Below are 26,202 nucleotides of genomic sequence, written 5' to 3'. Positions count from 1 at the left end.
GATACTCCTGATATCCCTGAGGAAGCCTCCGGTGTGTGGCGATACACCTGATATCCCTGAGGAAGCCTCCGGTGTGTGGCAATACTCCTGATACCCCTGAGGAAGCCTCCGATGTGTGGCGATACTCCTGATATCCCTGAGGAAGCCTCCGGTGTGTGGCGATAGGTCTGGGACGGTTTCCTCTCCTGCCGTTTCCTCTTTGGCCCAGGTAATGTCCACACCAGGCTCATCTTTACCACTTTCTCAGTGGGTGATTCCCACTTCCTTCATCCGCGGATTGTTTTCGTCATTGATCCGTTATTCTCCGTGGTCGTGTAGGCTTCTGGTCAGCGCTGGCGCTTTATTATCCGGCCGCCCATCCTGACTTACGTCCTGTATTTTGCTCCTTTGTGGGTGTTGATGGCGCGCGTCCCCTGAGAGCAGCTCATCTTATCTACTCTCCTCCATTCTTTGGCCCTCAGAGGTTTGGGGTTTAGGTTGATCATTACCTTATTTTGACCCTTTTTTTTGTTGCAGTTTTTTAAATGTTTTTATTCTGTGTCTGGTTGATTATAAACTCTACAGCTACTCGCTGATAAATGACCTTTTCCTGCTGCTCTCATCGGGCCCCTCAGGCTGAGGACCCCACATCTCCCACCTCAGCGTGCTGTGCCCTGCTCTGCTGGGACTTGTGGTTCTATGACAGGTGCACCTCCTGGTCGCCGCCCCCTCCCGGCTCCTCTTACTGTCTGTGTCCCCCCGGGGCCCCGTGAATAATTTATCGCTCAGTGTAAATAACCCCGGAGCTCCCGCAGTGAGACATCCGGAGAGGAGAGGAGCCCGGCAGGTGAGTGTCAGCAGCGGTCCATCTCTGCGGGTGAGGAGCCGGGTTGTGACACTTCTGACACTGAGCCCATGAAATGTGCAGAAGTGAGTGCACCCTGCTGGTGCCGGGCGTGGGCATTGATGGCGCCCTGGCGCTCGGTCCAAGAGCTTCCTCTCCAGACTCTGCTCGGCCTCCACTAGAAACAGCAGCAACAAATGGTTAACTTCTTCCTCCATTAGCTGTGGGCACTGGGCCAAGCTGGAGCGGAAAGTCTCATTACTGGCAGGGTGTAAGGCCCCCGGGAGGGTGTAGTGGTACCCTCCATTATCAGGGAGACTCTGACCTCGAGGCAGATCAGGGCGAGGGATCGGGTGATGGGTGTCAGGGCGCTGTCCGTCCTCACTCGGGGCAGATCAGGGCGAGGGATCGGGTGATGGGTGTCAGGGCGCCGGCCGTCCTCACTCGGGGCAGATCAGGGCGAGGGATCGGGTGATGGGTGTCAGGGTGCCGGCCGTCCTCACTCGGGGCAGATCAGGGTGAGAGATCGGGTGATGGGTGTCAGGGCGCTGTCCGTCCTCACTCGGGGCAGATCAGGGCGAGGGATCGGGTGATGGGTGTCAGGGCGCCGGCTGTCCTCACTCGGGGCAGATCAGGGCGAGGGATCGGGTGATGGGTGTCAGGGCGCCGGCCGTCCTCACTCGGGGCAGATCGGGGCGAGGGATCGGGTGATGGGTGTCAGGGTGCCGGCTGTCCTCACTCGGGGCAGATCGGGGCGAGGGATCGGGTGATGGGTGTCAGGGCGCCGTCCTCACTCGGGGCAGATCAGGGCGAGGGATCGGGTGATGGGTGTCAGGGTGCCGGCCGTCCTCACTCGGGGCAGATCAGGGTGAGAGATCGGGTGATGGGTGTCAGGGCGCCGGCCGTCCTCACTCGGGGCAGATCGGGGCGAGGGATCGGGTGATGGGTGTCAGGGCGCCGGCCGTCCTCACTCGGGGCAGATCAGGGCGAGGGATCGGGTGATGGGTGTCAGGGCGCCGGCCGTCCTCACTCGGGGCAGATCGGGGCGAGGGATCGGGTGATGGGTGTCAGGGTGCCGGCTGTCCTCACTCGGGGCAGATCGGGGCGAGGGATCGGGTAACATAGTAACATAGTAACATAGTTAGTAAGGCCGAAAAAAGACATTTGTCCATCCAGTTCAGCCTATATTCCATCATAATAAATACCCAGATCTACGTCCTTCTACAGAACCTAATAATTGTATGATACAATATTGTTCTGCTCCAGGAAGACATCCAGGCCTCTCTTGAACCCCTCGACTGAGTTCGCCATCACCACCTCCTCAGGCAAGCAATTCCAGATTCTCACTGCCCTAACAGTAAAGAATCCTCTTCTATGTTGGTGGAAAAACCTTCTCTCCTCCAGACGCAAAGAATGCCCCCTTGTGCCCGTCACCTTCCTTGGTATAAACAGATCCTCAGCGAGATATTTGTATTGTCCCCTTATATACTTATACATGGTTATTAGATCGCCCCTCAGTCGTCTTTTTTCTAGACTAAATAATCCTAATTTCGCTAATCTATCTGGGTATTGTAGTTCTCCCATCCCCTTTATTAATTTTGTTGCCCTCCTTTGTACTCTCTCTAGTTCCATTATATCCTTCCTGAGCACCGGTGCCCAAAACTGGACACAGTACTCCATGTGACACACGGGTGATGTGTGTCAGGGCGCCGTCTGTCCTCACTCAGGGCAGATCAGGGCGAGGGATCGGGTGATGGGTGTCAGGGCGCCGGCCTCACTCAGGGCAGATCAGGGTGAGAGATCGGGTGATGGGTGTCAGGGCGCCAGCCGTCTTCACTCGGGGCAGATCAGGGTGGGAGATCGGGCGATGGGTGTCAGGGCGCCAGCCGTCTTCACTCGGGGCAGATCAGGGTGGGAGATCGAGCGATGGGTGTCAGGGCGCCAGCTGTCTTCACTCGGGGCAGATCAGGGTGGGAGATCGGGCGATGGGTGTCACGGCGCCGTCCTCACTCAGGGCAGATCAGGGCGAGGGATCGGGTGATGGGTGTCAGGGCGCCGTCCTCACTCAGGGCAGATCAGGGTGTGGGATCGGGTGATGGGTGTCAGGGCGCCGGCCGTCCTCACTCGGGGCAGATCAGGGTGTGGGATCGGGTGATTGGTGTCAGGGCGCCGTCCTCACTCAGGGCAGATCAGGGCGAGGGATCGGGTGATGGGTGTCAGTGCATCGGCCGTCCTCACTCGGGGCAGATCAGGGTGAGAGATCGGGTGATGGGTGTCAGGGCGCCAGCCGTCCTCACTCGGGGCACATCAGGGCGAGGGATCGGGTGATGGGTGTCAGGGCGCCGTCCTCACTCAGGGCAGATCAGGGCGGGAGATCGGGCAATGGGTGTCAGGGCGCCGTCCTCACTCAGGGCAGATTAGGGCGAGGGATCGGGTGATGGGTGTCAGGGCGCCAGCCGTCCTCACTCGGGGCAGATCAGGGCGAGGGATCGGGTGATGGGTGTCAGGGCGCCAGCCGTCCTCACTCGGGGCAGATCAGGGCGAGGGATCGGGTGATGGGTGTCAGGGCGCCGTCTGTCCTCACTCAGGGCAGATCAGGGCGGGAGATCGGGCGATGGGTGTCAGGGCGCCGTCCTCACTCAGGGCAGATTAGGGCGAGGGATCGGGTGATGGGTGTCAGGGCGCCGTCCTCACTCAGGGCAGATCAGGGCGAGGGATCGGGTGATGGGTGTCAGGGCGCCGTGTGTCCTCACTCAGGGCAGATCAGGGCGAGGGATCGGGTGATGGGTGTCAGGGCGCCGTCCTCACTCAGGGCAGATCAGGGCGGGAGATCGGGCGATGGGTGTCAGGGCGCCGTCCTCACTCAGGGCAGATTAGGGCGAGGGATCGGGTGATGGGTGTCAGGGCGCCAGCCGTCCTCACTCGGGGCAGATCAGGGCGAGGAATCGGGTGATGGGTGTCAGGGCGCCGTCTGTCCTCACTCGGGGCAGATCAGGGCGAGGGATCGGGTGATGGGTGTCAGGGCGCCGTCCTCACTCAGGGCAGATCAGGGCGGGAGATCGGGCGATGGGTGTCAGGGCGCCAGCCGTCTTCACTCGGGGCAGATCAGGGTGGGAGATCGGGCGATGGGTGTCACGGCGCCGTCCTCACTCAGGGCAGATCAGGGCGAGGGATCGGGCGATGGGTGTCAGGGCGCCGTCCTCACTCAGGGCAGATCAGGGCGAGGGATCGGGTGATGGGTGTCAGTGCATCGGCCGTCCTCACTCGGGGCAGATCAGGGTGAGAGATCGGGTGATGGGTGTCAGGGCGCCAGCCGTCCTCACTCGGGGCACATCAGGGCGAGGGATCGGGTGATGGGTGTCAGGGCGCCGTCTGTCCTCACTCAGGGCAGATCAGGGCGAGGGATCGGGTGATGGGTGTCAGGGCGCCGTCCTCACTCAGGGCAGATCAGGGCGGGAGATCGGGCGATGGGTGTCAGGGCGCCGTCCTCACTCAGGGCAGATTAGGGCGAGGGATCGGGTGATGGGTGTCAGGGCGCCAGCCGTCCTCACTCGGGGCAGATCAGGGCGAGGGATCGGGTGATGGGTGTCAGGGCGCCGTCTGTCCTCATTCAGGGCAGATCAGGGCGAGGGATCGGGTGATGGGTGTCAGGGCGCCGTCCTCACTCAGGGCAGATCAGGGCGGGAGATCGGGCGATGGGTGTCAGGGCATCAGCCGTCCTCACTCGGGGCAGATCAGGGCGGGAGATCGGGCGATGGTTGTCAGGGCGCCGTCCTCACTCAGGGCAGATTAGGGCGAGGGATCGGGTGATGGGTGTCAGGGCGCCAGCCGTCCTCACTCGGGGCAGATCAGGGCGAGGGATCGGGCGATGGGTGTCAGGGCGCCGTCCTCACTCAGGGCAGATCAGGGCGAGGGATCGGTTGATGGGTGTCAGGGCGCCAGCCGTCCTCACTCGGGGCAGATCAGGGCGAGGGATCGGGTGATGGGTGTCAGGGCGCCGTCTGTCCTCACTCAGGGCAGATCAGGGTGAGGGATCGGGTGATGGGTGTCAGGGCGCCGTCCTCACTCGGGGCAGATCAGGGCGGGAGATCGGGCGATGGGTGTCAGGGCATCAGCCGTCATCACTCGGGGCAGATCAGGGCGAGGGATCGGGTGATCGGTGTCAGGGCGCCAGCTGTCTTCACTCGGGGCAGATCAGGGTGGGAGATCGGGCGATGGGTGTCACGGCGCCGTCCTCACTCAGGGCAGATCAGGGCGAGGGATCGGGTGATGGGTGTCAGGGCGCCGTCCTCACTCAGGGCAGATCAGGGCGGGAGATCGGGCGATGGGTGTCAGGGCGCCAGCTGTCTTCACTCGGGGCAGATCAGGGTGGGAGATCGGGCGATGGGTGTCACGGCGCCGTCCTCACTCAGGGCAGATCAGGGCGAGGGATCGGGTGATGGGTGTCAGGGCGCCGTCCTCACTCAGGGCAGATCAGGGTGTGGGATCGGGTGATGGGTGTCAGGGCGCCGGCCGTCCTCACTCGGGGCAGATCAGGGTGTGGGATCGGGTGATTGGTGTCAGGGCGCCGTCCTCACTCAGGGCAGATCAGGGCGAGGGATCGGGTGATGGGTGTCAGTGCATCGGCCGTCCTCACTCGGGGCAGATCAGGGTGAGAGATCGGGTGATGGGTGTCAGGGCGCCAGCCGTCCTCACTCGGGGCAGATTAGGGCGAGGGATCGGGTGATGGGTGTCAGGGCGCCGTCTGTCCTCACTCAGGGCAGATCAGGGCGAGGGATCGGGTGATGGGTGTCAGGGCGCCGTCCTCACTCAGGGCAGATCAGGGCGGGAGATCGGGCGATGGGTGTCAGGGCGCCGTCCTCACTCAGGGCAGATTAGGGCGAGGGATCGGGTGATGGGTGTCAGGGCGCCGTCTGTCCTCACTCAGGGCAGATCAGGGCGAGGGATCGGGTGATGGGTGTCAGGGCGCCGTCCTCACTCAGGGCAGATCAGGGCGGGAGATCGGGCGATGGGTGTCAGGGCGCCGTCCTCACTCAGGGCAGATTAGGGCGAGGGATCGGGTGATGGGTGTCAGGGCGCCGTCTGTCCTCACTCAGGGCAGATCAGGGCGAGGGATCGGGTGATGGGTGTCAGGGCGCCGTCTGTCCTCACTCAGGGCAGATCAGGGCGAGGGATCGGGTGATGGGTGTCAGGGCGCCGTCTGTCCTCACTCAGGGCAGATCAGGGCGAGGGATCGGGTGATGGGTGTCAGGGCGCCGTCCTCACTCAGGGCAGATCAGGGCGGGAGATCGGGCGATGGGTGTCAGGGCATCAGCCGTCCTCACTCGGGGCAGATCAGGGCGGGAGATCGGGCGATGGTTGTCAGGGCGCCATCCTCACTCAGGGCAGATTAGGGCGAGGGATCGTGTGATGGGTGTCAGGGCGCCAGCCGTCCTCACTCGGGGCAGATCAGGGCGAGGGATCGGGCGATGGGTGTCAGGGCGCCGTCCTCACTCAGGGCAGATCAGGGCGAGGGATCGGTTGATGGGTGTCAGGGCGCCAGCCGTCCTCACTCGGGGCAGATCAGGGCGAGGGATCGGGTGATGGGTGTCAGGGCGCCGTCTGTCCTCACTCAGGGCAGATCAGGGTGAGGGATCGGGTGATGGGTGTCAGGGCGCCGTCCTCACTCGGGGCAGATCAGGGCGGGAGATCGGGCGATGGGTGTCAGGGCATCAGCCGTCCTCACTCGGGGCAGATCAGGGCGGGAGATCGGGCGATGGGTGTCAGGGCGCCGTCCTCACTCAGGGCAGATCAGGGCGAGGGATCGGGTGATGGGTGTCAGGGCGCCAGCCGTCCTCACTCGGGGCAGATCAGGGCGAGGGATCGGGTGATGGGTGTCAGGGCGCCGTTCGTCCTCACTCGGGGCAGATCAGGGCGAGGGATCGGTTGATGGGTGTCAGGGCGCCGGCCGTCCTCACTCAGGGCAGATCAGGGCAAGGGATCGGGTGATGGGTGTCAGGGCGCCGGCCGTCCTCACTCGGGGCAGATCAGGGCGAGGGATCGGGTGATGGGTGTCAGGGCGCCGGCCGTCCTCACTCAGGGCAGATCAGGGTGGAGGATCGGGTGATGGGTGTCAGGGCATCGGCTGTCCTCACTCAGGGCAGATCAGGGCGAGGGATCGGGTGATGGGTGTCAGGGTGCCGGCCGTCCTCACTCAGGGCAGATCAGGGCGAGGGATCGGGTGATGGGTGTCAGGGCGCTGGCCGTCCTCACTCGGGGCAGATCAGGGCGAGGGATCGGGTGATGGGTGTCAGGGTGCCGGCCGTCCTCACTCAGGGCAGATCGGGGCGAGGGATCGGGTGATGGGTGTCAGGGCACCGGCCGTCCTCACTCGGGGCAGATCACAGCAAGGGATCGGGTGATGGGTGTCAGGGCGCCGGCCGTCCTCACTCGGGGCAGATCAGGGCGAGAGATCGGGTGATGGGTGTCAGGGCGCCTGCCATCCTCACTCAGGGCAGATCAGGGCGAGGGATCGGGTGATGGGTGTCAGGGCACCGGCCGTCCTCACTCAGGGCAGATCAGGGCGAGGGATCGGGTGATGGGTGTCAGGGCGCCGGCCGTCCTCGGGGCAGATGAGGGTGAGGGATCGGGTGATGGGTGTCAGGGCGCCTGCCATCCTCACTCAGGGCAGATCAGGGCGAGGGATCGGGTGATGGGTGTCAGGGCGCCTGCCATCCTCACTCAGGGCAGATCAGGGCGAGGGATCGGGTGATGGGTGTCAGGGCACTGGCCGTCCTCACTCGGGGCAGATCAGGGTGAGAGATCGGGCGATGGGTGTCAGGGCGCCTGCCATCCTCACTCAGGGGAGATCAGGGCGAGGGATCGGGTGATGGGTGTCAGGGCGCCATCCTCACTCAGGGCAGATCAGGGCGAGGGATCGGGTGATGGGTGTCAGGGTGCCGGCCGTCCTCACTCGGGGCAGATCAGGGTGTGGGATCGGGTGATGGGTGTCAGGGTGCCGGCCGTCCTCACTCGGGGCAGATCAGGGTGTGGGATCGGGTGACGGGTGTCAGGGCGCCGTCCTCACTCGGGGCAGATCAGGGTGTGGGATCGGGTGATGGGTGTCAGGGCGCCGGCCGTCCTCAATCGGGGCAGATCAGGGTGTGGGATCGGGTGATGGGTGTCAGGGCGCTGTCCTCACTCGGGGTAGATCAGGGCGAGGGATCGGGTGATGGGTGTCAGGGCATAGGCCGTCCTCACTCGGGGCAGATCAGGGCGGGAGATCGGGTGATGGGTGTCAGGGCATAGGCCGTCCTCACTCGGGGCAGATCAGGGCGGGAGATCGGGTGATGGGTGTCAGGGCGCCGGCCGTCCTCACTCGGGTCAGATCAGGGCGAGGGATCGGGTGATGGGTGTCAGGGCTCCGTCTGTCCTCACTCGGGTCAGATCAGGGTGAGAGATCGGGTGATGGGTGTCAGGGCGCCGGCCGTCCTCACTCAGGGCAGATCAAGGCGAGGGATCGGGTGATGGGTGTCAGGGCACTGGCCGTCCTCACTCGGGGCAGATCAGGGCGAGGGATCGGGTGATGGGTGTCAGGGCGCCAGCCGTCCTCACTCGGGGCAGGTCAGGGCGAGGGATCGGGTGATGGGTGTCAGGGCATCAGCCGTCCTCACTCGGGGCAGATCAGGGTGGGAGATCGGGCGATGGGTGTCAGGGCGCCGTCCTCACTCAGGGCAGATCAGAGCGAGGGATCGGGTGATGGGTGTCAGGGCGCCGTCTGTCCTCACTCAGGGCAGATCAGGGCGAGGGATCGGGTGATGGGTGTCAGGGCGCCGTCTTCACTCGGGGCAGATCAGGGTGGGAGATCGGGTGATGGGTGTCAGGGCATCAGCCGTCCTCACTCGGGGCAGATCAGGGCGAGGGATCGGGCGATGGGTGTCAGGGCGCCGTCCTCACTCAGGGCAGATTAGGGCGAGGGATCGGGCGATGGGTGTCAGGGCGCCGTCCTCACTCAGGGCACATCAGGGCGAGGGATCGGGTGATGGGTGTCAGGGCGCCAGCCGTCCTCACTCGGGGCAGATCAGGGCGAGGGATCGGGTGATGGGAGTCAGGGCGCCGTCCTCACTCAGGACAGATCAGGGTGGGAGATCGGGCGATGGGTGTCAGGGCATCAGCCGTCCTCACTCGGGGCAGATCAGGGCGAGGGATCGGGTGATGGGTGTCAGGGCGCCAGCCGTCCTCACTCGGGGCAGATCAGGGCGAGGGATCGGGTGATGGGAGTCAGGGCGCCGTCCTCACTCAGGACAGATCAGGGTGGGAGATCGGGCGATGGGTGTCAGGGCATCAGCCGTCCTCACTCAGGACAGATTAGGGCGAGGGATCGGGTGATGGGTGTCAGGGCGCCGTCCTCACTCAGGGCAGATCAGGGCGAGGGATCGGGTGATGGGTGTCAGGGCGCCGTCCTCACTCAGGGCATATTAGGGCGAGGGATCGGGTGATGGGTGTCAGGGCGCCAGTCGTCCTCACTCGGGGCAGATCAGGACGAGGGATCGGGCGATGGGTGTCAGGGCGCCAGCCGTCCTCACTCGGGGCAGATCAGGACGAGGGATCGGGTGATGGGTGTCAGGGCGCCAGCCGTCCTCACTCGGGGCAGATCAGGACGAGGGATCGGGTGATGGGTGTCAGGGCGCCGGCCGTCCTCACTCGGGGCAGATCAGGACGAGGAATCGGGCGATGGGTGTCAGGGCGCCGTCTGTCCTCACTCAGGGCAGATCAGGGCGAGGGATCGGGTGATGGGTGTCAGGGCGCCGTCCTCACTCAGGGCAGATTAGGGCGAGGGATCGGGTGATGGGTGTCAGGGCGCCAGCCGTCCTCACTCGGGGCAGATCATGGCGAGGGATCGGGCGATGGGTGTCAGGGCGCCGTCCTCACTCAGGGCAGATCAGGGCGAGGGATCGGGTGATGGGTGTCAGGGCGCCGTCCGTCCTCACTCGGGGCAGATCAGGGCGAGGGATCGGGTGATGGGTGTCCGGGCACCTGCCGTCCTCACTCGGGGCAGATCAGGGCAAGGGATCGGGTGATGGGTGTCAGGGCGCCGGCCGTCCTCACTCGGGGCAGATCAGGGCGAGGGATCGGGTGATGGGTGTCAGGGCGCCGGCCTCACTTGGGGCAGATCAGGGTGGAGGATCGGGTGATGGGTGTCAGGGCGCCGGCCGTCCTCACTCGGGGCAGATGAGGGTGAGGGATCGGGTGATGGGTGTCAGGGCATCGGCTGTCCTCACTCAGGGCAGATCAGGGCGAGGAATCGGGTGATGGGTATCAGGGCGCCGGCCGTCCTCACTCGGGGCAGATCAGGGCGAGGGATCGGGTGATGGGTGTCAGGGTGCCGGCCGTCCTCACTCAGGGCAGATCAGGGCGAGGGATCGGGTGATGGGTGTCAGGGCGCCGGCCGTCCTCACTCGGGGCATATCAGGGCGAGGGATCGGGTGATGGGTGTCAGGGCACCGGCCGTCCTCACTCGGGGCAGATCACAGCGAGGGATCGGGTGATGGGTGTCAGGGCGCCGGCCGTCCTCACTCAGGGCAGATCAGGGCGAGAGATCGGGTGATGGGTGTCAGGGGGCCGGCCATCCTCACTCAGGGCAGATCAGGGCGACGGATCGGGTGATGGGTGTCAGGGCGCCGGCCGTCCTCGGGGCAGATGAGGGTGAGGGATCGGGTGATGGGTGTCAGGGCGCCTGCCATCCTCACTCAGGGCAGATCAGGGCGAGGGATCGGGTGATGGGTGTCAGGGCACTGGCTGTCCTCACTCAGGGCAGATCAGGGCGAGGGATCGGGTGATGGGTGTCAGGGCGCCGGCCGTCCTCGGGGCAGATGAGGGTGAGGGATCGGGTGATGGGTGTCAGGGCGCCTGCCATCCTCACTCAGGGCAGATCAGGGCGAGGGATCGGGTGATGGGTGTCAGGGCGCCGGCCGTCCTCACTCAGGGCAGATCAGGGCGAGGGATCGGGTGATGGGTGTCAGGGCGCCGGCCGTCCTTGGGGCAGATGAGGGTGAGGGATCGGGTGATGGGTGTCAGGGCGCCTGCCATCCTCACTCAGGGCAGATCAGGGCGAGGGATCGGGTGATGGGTGTCAGGGCACTGGCCGTCCTCACTCGGGGCAGATCAGGGTGAGAGATCGGGCGATGGGTGTCAGGGCGCCTGCCATCCTCACTCAGGGCAGATTAGGGCGAGGGATCGGGTGATGGGTGTCAGGGCGCCGGCCGTCCTCACTCGGGGCAGATCAGGGTGTGGGATCGGGTGACGGGTGTCAGGGCGCCGGCCGTCCTCACTCGGGGCAGATCAGGGTGTGGGATCGGGTGATGGGTGTCAGGGCGCCGTCCTCACTCGGGGTAGATCAGGGCGAGGGATCGGGTGATGGGTGTCAGGGCGCCGTCCTCACTCGGGGTAGATCAGGGCGAGGGATCGGGTGATGGGTGTCAGGACGCCGTCCTCACTCGGGGCAGATCAGGGCGGGAGATCGGGTGATGGGTGTCAGGGCGCCGGCCGTCCTCACTCGGGTCAGATCAGGGTGAGAGATCGGGTGATGGGTGTCAGGGCGCCGGCCGTCCTCACTCAGGGCAGATCAGGGCGAGGGATCGGGTGATGGGTGTCAGGGCGCCGGCCGTCCTCACTCAGGACAGATCAGGGCGAGGGATCGGGTGATGGGTGTCAGGGTGCCGGCCGTCCTCACTCGGGGCAGATCAGGGTGTGGGATCGGGTGACGGGTGTCAGGGCGCCGGCCGTCCTCACTCGGGGCAGATCAGGGTGTGGGATCGGGTGATGGGTGTCAGGGTGCCGTCCTCACTCGGGGTAGATCAGGGCGAGGGATCGGGTGATGGGTGTCAGGGCGCCGTCCTCACTCGGGGTAGATCAGGGCGAGGGATCGGGTGATGGGTGTCAGGACGCCGTCCTCACTCGGGGCAGATCAGGGCGGGAGATCGGGTGATGGGTGTCAGGGCGCCGGCCGTCCTCACTCGGGTCAGATCAGGGTGAGAGATCGGGTGATGGGTGTCAGGGCGCCGGCCGTCCTCACTCAGGGCAGATCAGGGCGAGGGATCGGGTGATGGGTGTCAGGGCGCCGGCCGTCCTCACTCAGGGCAGATCAGGGCGAGGGATCAGGTGATGGGTGTCAGGGCGCCGTCCTCACTCAGGGCAGATCAGGGCGAGGGATCGGGTGATGGGTGTCAGGGCGCCGTCTGTCCTCACTCAGGGCAGATCAGGGCGAGGGATCGGGTGATGGGTGTCAGGGCGCCGTCCTCACTCGGGGCAGATCAGGGCGGGAGATCGGGCGATGGGTGTCACGGCGCCGTCCTCACTCAGGGCAGATCAGGGCGAGGGATCGGGCGATGGGTGTCAGGGCGCCGTCCTCACTCAGGGCAGATCAGGGCGAGGGATCGGGTGATGGGTGTCAGTGCATCGGCCGTCCTCACTCGGGGCAGATCAGGGTGAGAGATCGGGTGATGGGTGTCAGGGCGCCAGCCGTCCTCACTCGGGGCAGATCAGGGCGAGGGATCGGGTGATGGGTGTCAGGGCGCCGTCTGTCCTCACTCAGGGCAGATCAGGGCGAGGGATCGGGTGATGGGTGTCAGGGCGCCGTCCTCACTCAGGGCAGATCAGGGCGGGAGATCGGGCGATGGGTGTCAAGGCATCAGCCGTCCTCACTCGGGGCAGATCAGGGCGGGAGATCGGGCGATGGGTGTCAGGGCGCCGTCCTTACTCAGGGCAGATTAGGGCGAGGGATCGGGTGATGGGTGTCATGGCGCCAGCCGTCCTCACTCAGGGCAGATCAGGGCGAGGGATCGGGTGATGGGTGTCAGGGCGCCGGCCGTCCTCGGGGCAGATGAGGGTGAGGGATCGGGTGATGGGTGTCAGGGCGCCTGCCATCCTCACTCAGGGCAGATCAGGGCGAGGGATCGGGTGATGGGTGTCAGGGCACTGGCCGTCCTCACTCAGGGCAGATCAGGGCGAGGGATCGGGTGATGGGTGTCAGGGCGCCGGCCGTCCTCGAGGCAGATGAGGGTGAGGGATCGGGTGATGGGTGTCAGGGCGCCTGCCATCCTCACTCAGGGCAGATCAGGGCGAGGGATCGGGTGATGGGTGTCAGGGTGCCGGCTGTCCTCACTCGGGGCAGATCAGGGTGTGGGATCGGGTGACGGGTGTCAGGGCGCCGGCCGTCCTCACTCGGGGCAGATCAGGGCGGGAGATCGGGTGATGGGTGTCAGGGCGCCGGCCGTCCTCACTCAGGTCAGATCAGGGCGAGGGATCGGGTGATGGGTGTCAGGGCTCCGGCCGTCCTCACTCAGGGCAGATCAGGGCGAGGGATCGGGTGATGGGTGTCAGGGCGCCGTCCTCACTCAGGGCAGATCAGGGCGAGGGATCGGGTGATGGGTGTCAGGGCGCCAGCCGTCCTCACTCAGGGCAGATCAGGGCGAGGGATCGGGTGATGGGTGTCAGGGCATCAGCCGTCCTCACTCGGGGCAGATCAGGGTGGGAGATCGGGCGATGGGTGTCAGGGCGCCGTCCTCACTCAGGGCAGATCAGGGCGAGGGATCGGGTGATGGGTGTCAGGGCGCCGTCTGTCCTCACTCAGGGCAGATCAGGGCGAGGGATCGGGTGATGGGTGTCAGGGCGCCGTCCTCACTCGGGGCAGATCAGGGCGGGAGATCGGGCGATGGGTGTCACGGCGCCGTCCACACTCAGGGCAGATCAGGGCGAGGGATCGGGCGATGGGTGTCAGGGCGCCGTCCTCACTCAGGGCAGATCAGGGCGAGGGATCGGGTGATGGGTGTCAGTGCATCGGCCGTCCTCACTCGGGGCAGATCAGGGTGAGAGATCGGGTGATGGGTGTCAGGGCGCCAGCCGTCCTCACTCGGGGCAGATCAGGGCGAGGGATCGGGTGATGGGTGTCAGGGCGCCGTCTGTCCTCACTCAGGGCAGATCAGGGCGAGGGATCGGGTGATGGGTGTCAGGGCGCCGTCCTCACTCAGGGCAGATCAGGGCGGGAGATCGGGCGATGGGTGTCAGGGCATCAGCCGTCCTCTCTCGGGGCAGATCAGGGCGAGGGATCGGGTGATGGGTGTCAGGGCGCCAGCCGTCCTCACTCGGGGCAGATCAGGGCGAGGGATCGGGTGATGGGTGTCAGGGCGCCGTCTGTCCTCACTCAGGGCAGATCAGGGCGAGGGATCGGGTGATGGGTGTCAGGGCGCCGTCCTCACTCAGGGCAGATCAGGGCGGGAGATCGGGCGATGGGTGTCAGGGCATCAGCCGTCCTCACTCGGGGCAGATCAGGGCGGGAGATCGGGCGATGGTTGTCAGGGCGCCGTCCTCACTCAGGGCAGATCAGGGCGAGGAATCGGGTGATGGGTGTCAGGGCGCCGGCCGTCCTCACTCGGGGCAGATCACAGCGAGGGATCGGGTGATGGGTGTCAGGGCGCCGGCCGTCCTCACTCAGGGCAGATCAGGGCGAGAGATCGGGTGATGGGTGTCAGGGCGCCGGCCATCCTCACTCAGGGCAGATCAGGGCGACGGATCGGGTGATGGGTGTCAGGGCGCCGGCCGTCCTCGGGGCAGATGAGGGTGAGGGATCGGGTGATGGGTGTCAGGGCGCCTGCCATCCTCACTCAGGGCAGATCAGGGCGAGGGATCGGGTGATGGGTGTCAGGGCACTGGCCGTCCTCACTCAGGGCAGATCAGGGCGAGGGATCGGGTGATGGGTGTCAGGGCGCCGGCCGTCCTCGGGGCAGATGAGGGTGAGGGATCGGGTGATGGGTGTCAGGGCGCCGGCCGTTCTCACTCAGGGCAGATCAGGGCGAGGGATCGGGTGATGGGTGTCAGGGCGCCGGCCGTCATCGGGGCAGATGAGGGTGAGGGATCGGGTGATGGGTGTCAGGGCGCCTGCCATCCTCACTCAGGGCAGATCAGGGCGAGGGATCGGTTGATGGGTGTCAGGGCGCCGGCCGTCCTCACTCAGGGCAGATCAGGGCGAGGGATCGGGTGATGGGTGTCAGGGCGCCGGCCGTCCTCGGGGCAGATGAGGGTTAGGGATCGGGTGATGGGTGTCAGGGCGCCTGCCATCCTCACTCAGGGCAGATCAGGGCGAGGGATCGGGTGATGGGTGTCAGGGCACTGGCCGTCCTCACTCGGGGCAGATCAGGGTGAGAGATCGGGCGATGGGTGTCAGGGCGCCTGCCATCCTCACTCAGGGCAGATCAGGGCGAGGGATCGGGTGATGGGTGTCAGGGTGCCGGCCGTCCTCACTCGGGGCAGATCAGGGTGTGGGATCGGGTGACGGGTGTCAGGGCGCCGGCCGTCCTCACTCGGGGCAGATCAGGGTGTGGGATCGGGTGATGGGTGTCAGGGCGCCGTCCTCACTCGGGTAGATCAGGGCGAGGGATCGGGTGATGGGTGTCAGGGCGCCGTCCTCACTCGGGGTAGATCAGGGCGAGGGATCGGGTGATGGGTGTCAGGGCGCCGTCCTCACTCGGGGCAGATCAGGGCGGGAGATCGGGTGATGGGTGTCAGGGCGCCGGCCGTCCTCACTCGGGTCAGATCAGGGTGAGAGATCGGGTGATGGGTGTCAGGGCGCCGGCCGTCCTCACTCAGGGCAGATCAGGGCGAGGGATCGGGTGATGGGTGTCAGGGCGCCGGCCGTCCTCACTCAGGGCAGGTCAGGGCGAGGGATCGGGTGATGGGTGCCAGGGCGCCAGCCGTCCTCACTCAGGGCAGATCAGGGCGAGGGATCAGGTGATGGGTGTCAGGGCGCCGTCCTCACTCAGGGCAGACCAGGGCGAGGGATCGGGTGATGGGTGTCAGGGCGCCGTCTGTCCTCACTCAGGGCAGATCAGGGCGAGGGATCGGGTGATGGGTGTCAGGGCGCCGTCCTCACTCGGGGCAGATCAGGGCGGGAGATCGGGCGATGGGTGTCACGGCGCCGTCCTCACTCAGGGCAGATCAGGGCGAGGGATCGGGCGATGGGTGTCAGGGCACCGTCCTCACTCAGGGCAGATCAGGGCGAGGGATCGGGTGATGGGTGTCAGTGCATCGGCCGTCCTCACTCGGGGCAGATCAGGGTGAGAGATCGGGTGATGGGTGTCAGGGCGCCAGCCGTCCTCACTCGGGGCAGATCAGGGCGAGGGATCGGGTGATGGGTGTCAGGGCGCCGTCCTCACTCAGGGCAGATCAGGGCGGGAGATCGGGCGATGGGTGTCAAGGCATCAGCCGTCCTCACTCGGGGCAGATCTGGGCGGGAGATCGGGCGATGGGTGTCAGGGCGCCGTCCTCACTCAGGGCAGATTAGGGCGAGGGATCGGGTGATGGGTGTCATGGCGCCAGCCGTCCTCGGGGCAGATGAGGATGAGGGATCGGGTGATGGGTGTCAGGGCACTGGCCGTCCTCACTCAGGGCAGATCAGGGCGAGGGATCGGGTGATGGGTGTCAGGGCGCCGGCCGTCCTCGGGGCAGATGAGGGTGAGGGATCGGGTGATGGGTGTCAGGGCGCCTGCCATCCTCACTCAGGGCAGATCAGGGCGAGGGATCGGGTGATGGTTCTCAGGGCGCCGTCCTCACTCGGGACAGATCACAGCGAGGGATCGGGTGATGGGTGTCAGGGCGCCTGCCATCCTCACTCAGGGCAGATCAGGGCGAGGGATCGGGTGATGGGTGTCAGGGTGCCGGCTGTCCTCACTCGGGGCAGATCAGGGTGTGGGATCGGGTGACGGGTGTCAGGGCGCCGGCCGTCCTCACTCGGGGCAGATCAGGGCGGGAGATCGGGTGATGGGTGTCAGGGCGCCGGCCGTCCTCACTCGGGTCAGATCAGGGCGAGGGATCGGGTGATGGGTGTCAGGGCGCTGTCTGTCCTCACTCGGGTCAGATCAGGGTGAGAGATCGGGTGATGGGTGTCAGGGCTCCGGCCGTCCTCACTCAGGGCAGATCAGGGCGAGGGATCGGGTGATGGGTGTCAGGGCGCCAGCCGTCCTCACTCAGGGCAGATCAGGGCGAGGGATCGGGTGATGGGTGTCAGGGCATCAGCCGTCCTCACTCGGGGCAGATCAGGGTGGGAGATCGGGCGATGGGTGTCAGGGCGCCGTCCTCACTCAGGGCAGATCAGGGCGAGGGATCGGGTGATGGGTGTCAGGGCGCCGTCTGTCCTCACTCAGGGCAGATCAGGGCGAGGGATCGGGTGATGGGTGTCAGGGCGCCGTCCTCACTCGGGGCAGATCAGGGCGGGAGATCGGGCGATGGGTGTCACGGCGCCGTCCTCACTCAGGGCAGATCTGGGCGAGGGATCGGGCGATGGGTGTCAGGGCGCCGTTCTCACTCAGGGCAGATCAGGGCGAGGGATCGGGTGATGGGTGTCAGTGCATCGGCCGTCCTCACTCGGGGCAGATCAGGGTGAGAGATCGGGTGATGGGTGTCAGGGCACTGGCCGTCCTCACTCAGGGCAGATCAGGGCGAGGGATCGGGTGATGGGTGTCAGGGCGCCGGCCGTCCTCGGGGCAGATGAGGGTGAGGGATCGGGTGATGGGTGTCAGGGCGCCTGCCATCCTCACTCAGGGCAGATCAGGGCGAGGGATCGGGTGATGGTTCTCAGGGCGCCGTCCTCACTCGGGACAGATCACAGCGAGGGATCGGGTGATGGGTGTCAGGGCGCCTGCCATCCTCACTCAGGGCAGATCAGGGCGAGGGATCGGGTGATGGGTGTCAGGGTGCCGGCTGTCCTCACTCGGGGCAGATCAGGGTGTGGGATCGGGTGACGGGTGTCAGGGCGCCGGCCGTCCTCACTCGGGGCAGATCAGGGCGGGAGATCGGGTGATGGGTGTCAGGGCGCCGGCCGTCCTCACTCGGGTCAGATCAGGGCGAGGGATCGGGTGATGGGTGTCAGGGCGCTGTCTGTCCTCACTCGGGTCAGATCAGGGTGAGAGATCGGGTGATGGGTGTCAGGGCTCCGGCCGTCCTCACTCAGGGCAGATCAGGGCGAGGGATCGGGTGATGGGTGTCAGGGCGCCAGCCGTCCTCACTCAGGGCAGATCAGGGCGAGGGATCGGGTGATGGGTGTCAGGGCATCAGCCGTCCTCACTCGGGGCAGATCAGGGTGGGAGATCGGGCGATGGGTGTCAGGGCGCCGTCCTCACTCAGGGCAGATCAGGGCGAGGGATCGGGTGATGGGTGTCAGGGCGCCGTCTGTCCTCACTCAGGGCAGATCAGGGCGAGGGATCGGGTGATGGGTGTCAGGGCGCCGTCCTCACTCGGGGCAGATCAGGGCGGGAGATCGGGCGATGGGTGTCACGGCGCCGTCCTCACTCAGGGCAGATCTGGGCGAGGGATCGGGCGATGGGTGTCAGGGCGCCGTTCTCACTCAGGGCAGATCAGGGCGAGGGATCGGGTGATGGGTGTCAGTGCATCGGCCGTCCTCACTCGGGGCAGATCAGGGTGAGAGATCGGGTGATGGGTGTCAGGGCGCCAGCCGTCCTCACTCGGGGCAGATCAGGGCGAGGGATCGGGTGATGGGTGTCAGGGCGCCGTCTGTCCTCACTCAGGGCAGATCAGGGTGAGAGATCGGGTGATGGGTGTCAGGGCGCCGTCCTCACTCAGGGCAGATCAGGGCGGGAGATCGGGCGATGGGTGTCAGGGCATCAGCCGTCCTCACTCGGGGCAGATCAGGGCGGGAGATTGGGCGATGGGTGTCAGGGCGCCGTCCTCACTCAGGGCAGATTAGGGCGAGGGATCGGGTGATGGGTGTCAGGGCGCCAGCCGTCCTCACTCGGGGCAGATCAGGGCGAGGGATCGGGTGATGGGTGTCAGGGCGCCGTCTGTCCTCACTCAGGGCAGATCAATGCGAGGGATCGGGTGATGGGTGTCAGGGCGCCGTCCTCACTCAGGGTAGATCAGGGCGAGGGATCGGGTGATGGGTGTCAGGGCGCCGTCCTCACTCAGGGCAGATCAGGGCGAGGGATCGGGTGATGGGTGTCAGGGCGCCGTCCTCACTCAGGACAGATCAGGGCGAGGGATCGGGTGATGGGTGTCAGGGCGCCGTCCTCACTCAGGGCAGATCAGGGCGGGAGATCGGGCGATGGGTGTCAGGGCATCAGCCGTCCTCACTCGGGGCAGATCAGGGCGGGAGATCGGGCGATGGTTGTCAGGGCGCCGTCCTCACTCAGGGCAGATCAGGGCGAGGGATCGGGTGATGGGTGTCAGGGCGCCGTCTGTCCTCACTCAGGGCAGATCAGGGCGAGGGATCGGGTGATGGGTGTCAGGGCGCCGTCCTCACTCGGGGCAGATCAGGGCGAGCGATCGGGTGATGGGTGTCAGGGCATCAGCCGTCCTCACTCGGGGCAGATCAGGGCGAGGGATCGGGTGATGGGTGTCAGGGCGCCGTTCGTCCTCACTCGGGGCAGATCAGGGCGAGGGATCGGGTGATGGGTGTCAGGGCATCAGCCGTCCTCACTCAGGGCAGATCAGGGCAAGGGATCGGGTGATGGGTGTCAGGGCGCCGGCCGTCCTCACTCGGGGCAGATCAGGGCGAGGGATCGGGTGATGGGTGTCAGGGCGCCGGCCTCACTCGGGACAGATCAGGGTGGAGGATCGGGTGATGGGTGTCAGGGCGCCGGCCGTCCTCATTTGGGGCAGATCAGGGCGAGGGATCGGGTGATGGGTGTCAGGGCATCGGCTGTCCTCACTCAGGGCAGATCAGGGCGAGAGATCGGGTGATGGGTGTCAGGGCGCCGGCCGTCCTCACTCGGCGCAGATCAGGGCGAGGGATCGGGTGATGGGTGTCAGGGTGCCGGCCGTCCTCACTCAGGGCAGATCAGGGCGAGGGATCGGGTGATGGGAGTCAGGGCGCCGGCCGTCCTCACTCGGGGCAGATCAGGGCGAGGGATCGGGTGATGGGTGTCAGGGCACCGGCCGTCCTCACTCGGGGCAGATCAGGGCGAGAGATCGGGTGATGGGTGTCAGGGTGCCGGCCATCCTCACTCAGGGCAGATCAGGACGACGGATCGGGTGATGGGTGTCAGGGTGCCGGCCGTCCTCACTCAGGGCAGATCAGGGCGAGGGATCGGGTGATGGGTGTCAGGGCGCCGGCCGTCCTCACTCAGGGCAGATCAGGGCGAGGGATCGGGCGATGGGTGTCAGGGCGCCGGCCGTCCTCGGGGCAGATGAGGGTGAGGGATCGGGTGATTGGTGTCAGGGCGCCTGCCATCCTCACTCAGGGCAGATCAGGGCGAGGGATCGGGTGATGGGTGTCAGGGCGCCTGCCATCCTCACTCAGGGCAGATCACAGCGAGGGATCGGGTGATGGGTGTCAGGGCGCCGGCCGTCCTCACTCGGGGCAGATCAGGGCGAGAGATCGGGTGATGGGTGTCAGGGTGCCGGCCATCTTCACTCAGGGCAGATCAGGGCGACCGATCGGGTGATGGGTGTCAGGGCGCCAGCCGTCCTCGGGGCAGATGAGGGTGAGGGATCGGGTGATGGGTGTCAGGGCGCCTGCCATCCTCAGGGCAGATCAGGGCGAGGGATCGGGTGATGGGTGTCAGGGCGCCGGCCGTCCTCACTCAGGGCAGATCAGGGCGAGGGATCGGGTGATGGGTGTCAGGGCGCCGGCCATCCTCGGGGCAGATGAGGGTGAGGGATCGGGTGATGGGTGTCTGGGCGCCGGCCGTCCTCACTCAGGGCAGATCAGGGCGAGGGATCGGGTGATGGGTGTCAGGGCGCCGGCCGTCCTCGGGCCAGATGAGGGTGAGGGATCGGGTGATGGGTGTCAGGGCGCCTGCCATCCTCACTCAGGGCAGATCAGGGCGAGGGATCGGGTGATGGGTGTCAGGGCGCCGGCCGTCCTCACTCAGGGCAGATCAGGGCGAGGGATCGGGTGATGGGTGTCAGGGCGCCGGCCGTCCTCGGGGCAGATGAGGGTGAGGGATCGGGTGATGGGTGTCAGGGCGCCTGCCATCCTCACTCAGGGCAGATCAGGGCGAGGGATCGGGTGATGGGTGTCAGGGCACTGGCCGTTCTCACTCGGGGCAGATCAGGGTGAGAGATCGGGCGATGGGTGTCAGGGCGCCTGCCATCCTCACTCAAGGCAGATCAGGGCGAGGGATCGGGTGATGGGTGTCAGGGCGCCGTCCTCACTCGGGGCAGATCACAGCGAGGGATCGGGTGATGGGTGCCAGGGCGCCTGCCATCCTCACTCAGGGCAGATCAGGGCGAGGGATCGGGTGATGGGTGTCAGGGTGCCGGCCATCCTCACTCGGGGCAGATCAGGGTGTGGGATCGGGTGACGGGTGTCAGGGCGCCGGACGTCCTCACTCGGGGCAGATCAGGGTGTGGGATCGGGTGATGGGTGTCAGGGCGCCGTCCTCACTCAGGGTAGATCAGGGCGAGGGATCGGGTGATGGGTGTCAGGGCGCCGTCCTCACTCTGGGTAGATCAGGGCGAGGGATCGGGTGATGGGTGTCAGGGCATAGGCCGTCCTCACTCGGGGCAGATCAGGGCGGGAGATCGGGTGATGGGTGTCAGGGCGCCGGCCGTCCTCACTCGGGTCAGATCAGGGCGAGGGATCGGTTGATGGGTGTCAGGGCGCCGTCTGTCCTCACTCGGGTCAGATCAGGGTGAGAGATCGGGTGATGGGTGTCAGGGCGCCGGCCGTCCTCACTCGGGGGAGATCAGGGTGAGGGATCGGGTGATGGGTGTCAGGGCGCCGGCCGTCCTCACTCGGGGGAGATCAGGGTGAGGGATCGGGTGATGGGTGTCAGGGCGCCGGCCGTCCTCACTCGGGGGAGATCAGGGTGAGGGATCGGGTGATGGGTGTCGGGGCGCTGGCCTCTCTCGGGGCAGATCAGGTCGAGGGATCAGGTGATGGGTGTCGGGGCGCCGGCCTCTCTCAGGGCAGATCAGGGTGGGAGATCGGGTGATGGGTGTCAGGGCACCGGCCTTGGGGCAGTATACATTGCGGGATAGGTGCTGGCTCTCAGGAGTCTGGGAGAGCTGGATGACAACCCCTGGGGGAGATGTAACGATGGTGAGGAAAGGATTCGCTGTCCCCCCTGCCCCCACCATCTTTACTCCCCTCCATGACAGATAACTCCTATCAGGCTGTCGGGCGCTAAATCCGTCCCTCATTGTCCTGCTCTGTGTCCCCTCTCACTCATCAGCTGCCACAGATAGAAGCGAGAATCACAGGACGCCGCAGGCTCGCCATCACATGAGCAGCGCACAGCGCCATTATCGTACACCGCCATATACCAGATACAGTGAGCGTAAATTACTAAACTGCATGTCACCTGTCTCTGCCCTCCCCGCATGTCACCCTTCTCTGCCCTCCCCGCATGTCACCTGTCTCTGCCCTCCCCGCATGTCACCCGTCTCTGCCCTACCCGCATGTCACCCGTTTCTGCCCTCTCCGCATGTCACCCGTCTCTGCCCTCCCCGCATGTCACCCGTCTCTGCCCTCTCCGCATGTCACCCGTCTCTGCCCTCTCCGCATGTCGCCCGTCTCTGCCCTTCCTGCATGTCACCTTTCTCTGCCCTCCCCGCATGTCACCCGTCTGTGCCATACCAGCATGTCACCCATCTCTGCCCTCCCCGCATGTCACCCGTCTCTGCCCTTTCCGCATGTCATCCGTCTCTGCCCTCTCCGCATGTCGCCCGTCTCTGCCCTCTCCGCATGTCACCCGTCTCTGCCCTTCCTGCATGTCACCTTTCTCTGCCCTCCCCACATGTCACCTGTCGCTGCCCTCCCTGCATGTCACCCGTCTCTGCCCTCCCCGCATGTCACCTTTCTCTGCCCTCCTTGCATGTCACCTGTCTCTGCTCACCCCGCATGTCACCTGTCTCTCCCCTCCCCGCATGTCACCCGTCTCTGCCCTCCCCACATGTCACCTGTCTCTCCCCTCCCTACATGTCACCTGTCTCTGCCCTCCCTACATGTCACCTGTCTCTGCCCTCCCTACATGTCACCTGTCTCTCCCCTCCCCGCATGTCACCCGTCTCTGCCCTCCCCGCATGTCACCTGTCGCTCCCCTCCCCGCATGTCACCCGTCTCTGCCCTCCCCGCATGTCACCCGTCTCTGCCCTCCCCGCATGTCACCCGTCTCTGCTCACCCCGCATGTCACCTGTCTCTGCCCTCTCTGCATGTCACCTGTCTCTGCCCTCCCTGCATGTCACCTGTCTCTGCCCTCCCTGCATGTCACCTGTCTCTGCCCTCCCTGCATGTCACCCGTCTCTGCCCTCCCCACATGTCACCCGTCTCTCCCCTCCCTACATGTCACCTGTCTCTGCCCTCCCTACATGTCACCTGTCTCTGCCCTCCCTACATGTCACCTGTCTCTCCCCTCCCCGCATGTCACCCGTCTCTGCCCTCCCCGCATGTCACCTGTCTCTCCCCTCCCCGCATGTCACCCGTCTCTGCCCTCCCCGCATGTCACCCGTCTCTGCCCTCCTTGCATGTCACCCGTCTCTGCTCACCCCGCATGTCACCTGTCTCTGCCCTCTCTGCATGTCACCTGTCTCTGCCCTCCCTGCATGTCACCTGTCTCTGCCCTCCCTGCATGTCACCTGTCTCTGCTCACCCCGCATGTCACCTGTCTCTGCCCTCCCCGCATGTCACCTGTCTCTGCCCTCCCCGCATGTCACCCGTCTCTGCCCTCCCCGCATGTCACCTGTCTCTCCCCTCCCCGCATGTCACCCGTCTCTGCCCTCCCCGCATGTCACCCGTCTCTGCCCTCCCCGCATGTCACCTGTCTCTGCTCACCCCGCATGTCACCTGTCTCTGCCCTCTCTGCATGTCACCTGTCTCTGCCCTCTCTGCATGTCACCTGTCTCTGCCCTCTCTGCATGTCACCCGTCTCTGCCCTCCCTGCATGTCACCTGTCTCTGCCCTCCTTGCATGTCACCTGTCTCTGCCCTCCTTGCATGTCACCTGTCTCTGCCCTCCTTGCATGTCACCTGTCTCTGCGCTCCCTGCATGTCACTGCCACCTTTGCCCTCCCTGCATGTCACCTGTCCCTGCCCTCCTTGCATGTCACCTGTCTCTGCCCTCCCTGCATGTCACTGCCACCTTTGCCCTCCCTGCATGTCACCTGTCTCTGCCCTCCTTGCATGTCACCTGTCTCTGCCCTCCCTGCATGTCACTGCCACCTTTGCCCTCCCTGCATGTCACCTGTCTCTGCCCTCCTTGCATGTCACCTGTCTCTGCCCTCTCTGCATGTCACTTGTCTCTGCCCCTCCATACCACCTTTGCCCCTGTATACCACTTCTTCCTTCTCTGCCCCGCTTGTGGTATCTCTGTGCCTTTTCATCATCCCTCTTATCTCATCTCTGCTGCACAGTCATTAGTGGGATTTTCTGCTGGGAAAGGGCAGTGGGTTCAGTCTTCAGAGGTCCATAATCTGCCTCCTACTGCTGTAATGCAAGGCATGAAACAAGAGCTGCAAACCGAGCCCCATATACATCGCCCCATATACATCGCCCCATATACATCGCCCCATATACATCGCCCCATATACATCGCCCCATATACATCGCCTTGAAAAAGTCTTCATACCCCTTGAACGTTTCCACATTTCTTCACGTTACACCATAATCTTAACTGTATTTTATTGGGATTTTCTGTGATACAACACAGAGTAACAAGTATTTGTGAGGTGTAAAGGGAATGACACAAGGTGCACTAATTATTTTATAAATCTGAACATTACAAGGTGCATTAGTATTCAGCCCCCTGTAGTCTGATGCCCCTGACTAACATCCTGAGAGACCAATCACCTCCAGAAGTCACATAATTAGTACAGCTGATCCGTGAAGGCCTCAGAAGTTTGTGTGAGAACATTCGTGAACAAACAGAAACATGAAACCCAAGGAGCCCACCAGACAGGCCAGGGATAAAGTTGTGGAGAAGAGGAAACCAGGGTTACAGTATAGACAATAACCCAAGCTCTGAACATCTCACGGATTATCAATCTATCACCCAAAAATGTAAGTAGTACGGCACAACTGCAAACTACCAAGACATGGCCGTCTACCTAACCTGACAACCCAAGAAAGGAGAGCACAAATTAGAGAAGCAGCCAAGAGATCCATGGTCAAGGGATGAGTCTCAGAGATCCACAGCTTAGCGAGAATCTGTCTACAGAACAACTATTAGTCGTATACTCCACAAATCTGCCGTTTATAGCAGAGAGGCGAGAAGAAAGTCATTAGAAGCCCCATGTGGGGGACACAGTGAGCATGTGGAAGAAAGGGCTCTGCTCAGAAGAGACCAAAGAAGAAGTTTTGGGGGTAAATGCAAAATGCTATGTGTGAGAGAAAACTAACACTGCACAGCCCTCTAAAAACACCATCCCCACTGTCACACATGGTGGTAACAGCATTCTGCTATGGGGAGGCTTTTCTTCAGCAGGTGCAGGGAAGCAGGTCAGATGCGATGGGAAGATGGACGAGCTACTATATATACAGCCTTTAAGAAATACCCTGGTTTAGGGAAAGAAGGAAAAAAAAAGAGACAAGTGCGGCACTTCCTCTGAGCGTAATACGTTTTTACCAACAGTAAATAAAATTCTTTTAGTTGTAGTTATGCTCACCTTCAATCGGTAATGCACGTTGAGATTCTCAAGGAATCAATACTTTAGGCAACGCTTCTCTGTATTGTTGTATGATCCAATAAGGTGTGCAGCTCACTTTGGAGAACTATGTGTTGATCCTGCTTCGGATCCACATAGGTGGCGAATTCAAAGGGAAAATAAACTCCAAGCAAATGTTTCGCTAAGCACCTTAGGATTCTTTGAATGCATCCACCTCCAGTGAAAAATGTTAATAAAAATTAATTTATTTTCTCAAAACAAAAAAAGAAAAAAAAATTATTTTTTTTAAATATTTTTAAAATACAGTACAACGCATTTCGGCTGCTATTTTTACAGTGCAGCCTTCATCAGGTAGCAAAAAAAACAGACATACAATAAGCACTATAAAGTCACAATAAACCCCAATAAAATAGCTGAGACCCTGGAGAACGTGTATCACGGGGTTACCGCGACAGTGTGGAGCCAGAAGACCTGATTGGTCCTACTCCGGTGCTGAGAAGTAGCACTTCTCCTTCATTTTAATGTTTATTCCTTCTTGCAGAACAGGGGTTAATCGGCCATGTTGGAAATCCCTGTGCTCACAGCTGAGCTCAGTTAGCCACTCTTTTCCCCTTTAAAATTTGGGCTCCCATGCAAATCCTTGTCAGAGGTAGCATTTGCTGCATGGCTTCCAGAGGGAGAGGTGTTCATATGAGAAGGAGAGTTGGTTTATTCCCCTACCTACAGTACAGACCAAAAGTTTGGACACACCTCATTTAAAGATTTTTTTCTGTATTTTCATGACTATG

General features: G+C 63.8%; 1 protein-coding gene across 1 annotated transcript in view; it reads left to right on the top strand.

The window, feature by feature from the left end:
* Nucleotides 1-805: 805 nt before the first annotated feature.
* The window catches only part of POPDC2 (popeye domain cAMP effector 2), a 101,575-nt gene continuing 76,178 nt past the window's right edge, over nucleotides 806-26,202 (top strand). The window contains exon 1 of the mRNA XM_069760461.1: nucleotides 806-826. The gene's annotated coding sequence lies outside the window, so the exon portion shown is untranslated. The remainder of the gene's footprint in view (nucleotides 827-26,202) is intronic.

This window comes from Ranitomeya imitator, chromosome 3, assembly GCF_032444005.1.
Source record: "Ranitomeya imitator isolate aRanImi1 chromosome 3, aRanImi1.pri, whole genome shotgun sequence".
Classification (NCBI taxonomy): Eukaryota; Metazoa; Chordata; class Amphibia; order Anura; family Dendrobatidae; genus Ranitomeya; species Ranitomeya imitator.
This window is presented reverse-complemented; position numbering and strand designations above follow the sequence as displayed.